Raw genomic sequence first — 6,401 nt, 5'->3', positions numbered from 1 at the left:
TTTACCCTTAAGCCCCCTACTAGTGCCTAAACCCCCCTCCATCGGGCACGCGCTAGCTAGCCCCGCATACTTACCCTGGCTGTCGGTATTCCAGTGTTGGCATCCTGATATATTCAGAGTATCAGCGCCGGTGTTGTGAGGGCAGCCGGGATGCCGGCATCAGTAGAAACATAGAATTTGACGGCAGATAAGAACCATTTGGCCCATCTAGTCTGCCCCTTTTTTTTACCCTTCAGGTAATCTCAACCCTTTGTAATCCTTATTTCTTTGTAAGGATATTCATATGCCTATCCCAAGCATGTTTAAATTGTTCTACTGTCTTAGCCTCTACCACCTCTGATGGGAGGCTATTCCACTTATCCACTACCCTTTCTGTGAAGTAATTCTTTCTAACATTTCCCCTGAACCTACCTCCCTCCAGTTTCAGTGCATGTCCTCGTGTTCTATTACTTGTTTTCCTTTGAAGAAAATTTCCCACCTGTACTATGTTAAAACCCTTCATATATTTGAAGATTTCTATCATGTCCCCCCTTTCCCTTCTCTGCTCCAAACTATACATGTTAAGATCTTTTAGTCCATGGGTCTTCAACCTATGGCCCTCCAGATGTTGTGAAACTACATGTTCCGACATGCATTGCCACATTTTTTCCTATAAGAGCATGCCAAAACTGTCAGGGCATGCTGGGAAATGTAGTTCCACAACATCTGGAGGGCCACAGGTTGAAGACATGTGTTTTAGTCTATCCAGGTAAGTTTTGTGATGTAGGCCATGAACCATTTTAGTTGCCCTTCTTTGTACACTCTCCAATGTATTTATATCCTTCTGAAGATATGGTCTCCAGAACTGGACACAGTACTCTAGATGAGGTCGTACCAATGACCTATAAAGTGGCATTATTACGTCTTTTTTTCTGCTACTGATTCCTCTCCCTATGCAACCAAGCATCTGACTTGCCTTCCTCATTGCTTTGTTACATTGCCTCCCTGCCTTTAAGTAACTTGAAATAGTGACTCCTAGATCTCTTTCCTCCTCAGTAGTTTCCATTATAGTACCCTTGATACTATATTGAGCCTTTGGGTTTTTGAGTCCCAAGTGCATCATTTTGCATTTTTTAGCATTAAACTGTAGTTGCCATGCTCTTGACCAATTCTCAAGTTTACTTAGATCATCAGTCATTGATTTAATATAATCAGTATACTGGTAACTGCATCCTATCACACCACCTGCAACACCACACAGACATTTCAGCTCCAGGCCCATGTGGCCCCTGATTGGGCACTGGCTGGGACCAGAGGAACGCTGGATATCAGATGTTTCCGTAGTTTGTAGTATTTGCCTTCTATAATGAGAGTATGGGCCCATGTCTAACACAGAATGCATTAGGTTTCATATACACATTACACACCCACAAACTGAGGGTCAATATTTGTAATAATTCTGTTCAATAAGCAAAGTTTATGTGCACCGAACTTATGGCCAGATCCAAGGAGAGGTGATAGGGTTGGTCGTCTCGGGGTAACCACACAACAGGGGCACCTACACCTGCTGTCACACTCAGCCGCGGCGGTGCGCGGCGGGCATATTACTCACCCGTCCGCGCCCGCCGTCGGCTAGCGTGTAGTGGTCTCCGGGTCAGCGGCAGCGGGCAGCGGCAGTCTGGTGGGCAGCAGGCAGCGTGGGACGTCGACAGGTGTAGCAGTGTGTGCTGTAATGGTGCCGGGAGGCCGGCGCCGCCATCTTGGTTAAGGGCAAAATAGCAGATTGGCCCAGGTCTGAGGTTTCCTCCCATACTGACCTGACAGCCAATGGCAGCCGCCCTCTTGGGATATAGGGGATCTGCCTAGGGCTGTTCAGTGTCAGTGCAAAGAGTCTCCAGAGGCGTTCACAGCTCCCAGCTGACTCCGGCTCTCTGACTCACCTCTCCTGACCTTGGTGCCTTGCTCGTGCTCTGTGTTGGTCTAGGTTGCTGCTTAACCCCATCGCTGCCAGTTCTCTCCACAGTCTGGTCTCTGCCTGTATCCCTGAGCTTCCTGGCCTAGCCCTTCAAGTCTCCTGCTTCCAAGCAATTCTTCAATCTTCATTCATCTTCTTCCAGTCTTCAAGGATCCTTCATTTACCATCAAGTACATTCTCTTTCCGGATCCTCTTATTCTTCAAGACCCCAGCCTGCCGTCCTATGCTATTTGAACTGTCATTATTCAAATGAACTTTCTTCTTCTAAAGTGCCTTACTGGCTCAAGTATTGTTTATCACTAACTGCCACTTTAAGAAAGTATTCAAGTGTGTATTGTTTCCATTTATGAATTCTATTATTAAACCTGCACGATTTAATCCTTCATCCTCTGGTCCGTCTCCAGTCGCTACACACCACACGACTTCATCCAGCCCTTCAGTCGTGACAGTTTGCACTGACCCGATGGAGTCGGGTGAAGTACAGGCTTCCATGGCGGACGTCTTTCAAGGTATCGTGACTCGTCTTGAACAAGTGGAAACTACCCAACGCCAAGTGGCTCAATTTCTTCAGGCCTTGTCCCCGCCCCAGGCGGCTCCCTCAGTGTCGGTTGCTCCAGCACCAGAGATTCCAGTTCCTGTTTCCACACCAGGATCCGTAGTTCCTCATCACATGCAACTCCCTACTCCCAGCAAGTATGATGGTTCGCCAAGGGCATGCCGTGGGTTCCTGAACCAATGTGATGTCCACTTCACCTTGCAGTCATCTCACTTCCCAACCTCCAAGGCAAAGGTGGCCTATATTGTGTCTCTCCTGGCAGGGTCAGCTCTGGACTGGGTGTCCCCTCTCTGGGAACGCTCTGACCCCCTGCTCAATGACTATGAAGCTTTTATTACCTCTTTTCGTCGCATCTTCGATGACCCTGGCAGAGTGTCCTCTGCCGCCACTGAAATCCTGAGGATTCGACAGGGTAGCCGATCGGTGGGACAGTATGTTGTGCAGTTCCAGACCCTGGCCTCAGAATTAAAATGGAACGAAGAGGCTCTCCTCTCCGCCTTCTGGAATGGGCTGGCAGGTCGTATCAAGGATGAATTAGCTACTCGTGACTTCCCGGCTACCTTGATCGAGCTCATCTCTCTGTGCAACAAAGTAGATCTACGGATGCAGGAACGCCAACTAGAGAGAAATCGCTCTGATCGTCTTCGCCCTCGCTTCACCCCAAATGCTGTTCCCGTTCCTAGACCAAGTCCTTCCACAACTACACCACCTGATGAACCTATGCAGATCAATCGTTCTCGGCTCTCACAGGAAGAAAAGTCCCGTAGACGACGGGAGAATCTCTGCATGTACTGCGGGTGTGCTGCCCATTTGCTGTCCTCCTGTCCATTGCGTCCGGGAAACGGCCGCTCCTAACCTCCCCGAGGGAGGCCCGGTTAGGAGTCTTGCTTTCATCTCCCTCCTCAACTGTTTCCACCATTCCAATTACCATTGTGTGCCCTCAAGGGGAAAATAAAGTCCAGGCCCTATTGGATTCCGGAGCGGCAGGAAACTTTCTTTCTTCATCTTTCGTCTTTCAACACTCCCTGGCAGTACAACCCTTGACCCATCCCCTGGTTCTCACTGCAGTGGATGGGAGTCGTATCTGTAGTGGGCAAATCACCCTTCAAACCAATCCAGTGACAGTGCTAGTGGGTGCTCTACATCAAGAGACTCTAGAGTTCTTAGTTCTTCCTCAGTCATCACACCAGGTGGTCCTGGGTCTACCATGGCTCGCTAAACACAATCCTCATATTGATTGGACCAGCATGGAGATCAAGGCCTGGGGTACGAACTGTTTAACCACTTGCATGACTCGTATCATTCCACTCAATCAAATGAATCCTCAAGAAGAGGGAGGTTCCAGTCTTCCGTCTTCACCAGCTTCACCCTTGTCTATACCCACACCATACCATTCTTTTTCTGATGTCTTCAGCAAGGGAGGTGCCGATTCTCTGCCCCCTCATCGTCCTTGGGACTGTCCGATAGAGTTGGTACCCGGGAAATTTCCACCGCGGGGTCGTATCTACCCCTTATCTCTACCCGAGACCAAGGCTATGTCTGACTACATTCGTGAAAACTTGAATAAAGGCTTCATTCGTCCATCCACCTCGCCAGCCGGAGCGGGGTTTTTCTTCGTTAAAAAAAAAGATGGGACTCTCCGGCCATGTATCGACTATAGGGGTCTCAACGATATCACAATCAAGAACCGCTACCCATTACCCCTCATCACCGAACTCTTCGATAAGATCAGAGGGGCGTCTATTTTTACCAAACTGGATCTGAGAGGGGCGTACAACTTGATCCGAATCCGTTCCGGTGACGAGTGGAAGACGGCTTTCAACACCCGGGATGGCCACTACGAATACCTGGTGATGCCATTTGGCCTTTGCAATGCCCCGGCCGTCTTCCAACAGTTTGTAAACGACATATTTCGGGACTTACTGTATCATTCTGTCGTGGTGTATCTCGATGATATCCTCATATTCTCTCCTAACCTTCATCTCCATCGTCAAACTGTATCTGAAGTCCTGCGCCGTCTACGCCAAAATCAATTGTTCTGCAAGCTAGACAAATGCGTCTTCGAGGTCACTTCCATTCCATTTCTTGGCCACATCCTCACCAGCACTGGGATAGAGATGGACCCAGAGAAAGTAAGAGCCATCCAAGACTGGACAGCGCCTACCACGCTCAAAGGTATCCAGAGGTTCCTGGGTTTTTCAAATTATTATCGTCGCTTCATCCGGGACTTCTCCACCCTTGCTGCACCCCTTACAGCTCTAACCCGCAAGGGAGTAGATCCTAGTCAGTGGCCACCCGAAGCCTCGCTAGCTTTCCAACAACTAAAGAATGCATTCGTCTCTGCTCCAATTCTTCTTCAGCCGAACCTCGACAAACCCTTCATTATCGAGGTGGACGCATCCTCAGAGGGAGTCGGGGCAATCTTGTCACAGAAAGGAGAGGACCAGGAACTTCACCCCTGTGCTTTCTACTCTAAGAAGTTTCTTCCAGCAGAGAAAAATTACCCCATTGGGGAGCAAGAGTTACTAGCAGTCAAGTTAGCGTTGGAGGAGTGGCGGTACCTCCTGGAGGGGGCACGACATAAGATCACGGTATACTCTGACCATAAGAATCTCTCATTTCTCAAGCATGCCCAATGTCTTACTGCTCGTCAAGCCCGCTGGGCCATGTTCTTCGAACGATTTGATTTCCAGATCAGATTCAGACCCGGGTCGATGAATGCCAAGGCCGATGCCCTTTCACGCTCCTTCGAGACTCCGGCCGACCTAGAGACTCCTCCTCGACCAATCCTCGACCCTCTGGTTTTTGCTCAAGTTACGGTCCAACCTTCACCTCCTCCGGGCAAAACCTTTGTTCCCCTCAATCTTCGCAAAAGAGTGCTGTCCTGGGCACACGCTTCCCGTTTTGCAGGACATACTGGTGCACAGAGGACCCTAATGTTCCTGTTACGTTCATATTGGTGGCCCACCATTCGTCAAGATGTAACCAGCTTTGTCGCTTCCTGTGTAAAGTGCGCCCAGCATAAGTCCCCCAGAACATCTCCTGCCGGTCCTCTTCTACCTCTAGCCATTCCTACAGAACCATGGTCCCACTTGTCTATGGACTTTATCTGTGAACTTCCTCCCTCCAAAGGGCATACGGTAATCTGGGTGGTGGTTGACCGGTTCTCAAAAATGGCGCACTTCTTCCCATTGAAAGGTCTTCCATCCGCTCCAGTTCTGGCTCAGCTCTTCATCTCCACAATCTTCAAACTTCATGGGTTGCCCAAAGAGATTATATCTGACCGTGGAGTGCAATTCGTTGCAAAGTTTTGGAGGGCTCTCTGTTCCGCTGTACGAGTCAAACTCAAGTTCTCCACTGCATTCCACCCACAAACCAACGGGCAGACGGAACGGGTCAACCAAGACTTGGAAGCCTTCATTCGTTTATTCATCTCTTCTTCTCAAGACGACTGGGTCGATCTTCTGCCTTGGGCGGAATATGCGCACAATAATTCTTATCATTCATCCTCCGGCACCACTCCCTTTTTTACTGTTTTTGGCAAACATCCCCGATCTCCAGATTTCTCAGACTTATCTTCATCCGATGTTCCTGCAGCTGCTGCTTCTTTACAACGGTTTGCGAAAATCTGGTCAGATGTTCATACCGCTCTCCTCAAAGCATCCGCTCGATACAAAAGGATGGCGGACAGGAAAAGAAGAGCGGCTCCCAAATTGAAGGTTGGAGATCGAGTGTGGCTGTCTACCCGCCACATACGCCTTCGGTTACCATCCATGAAGCTGGCTCCCCGATTCATCGGACCGTTCCCAATCACGCAAGTTATTAATCCTGTTGCATACAGACTACAGCTTCCTTCTTCCCTGAAGATCTCAAATTCTTTTCATGTGTCTC

This window comes from Crinia signifera, chromosome 2 (genome assembly GCF_055691185.1).
Source record: "Crinia signifera chromosome 2, ASM5569118v1, whole genome shotgun sequence".
NCBI classification, from domain to species: domain Eukaryota; kingdom Metazoa; phylum Chordata; class Amphibia; order Anura; family Myobatrachidae; genus Crinia; species Crinia signifera.
Note: the sequence above shows the minus strand (reverse complement) of the source record.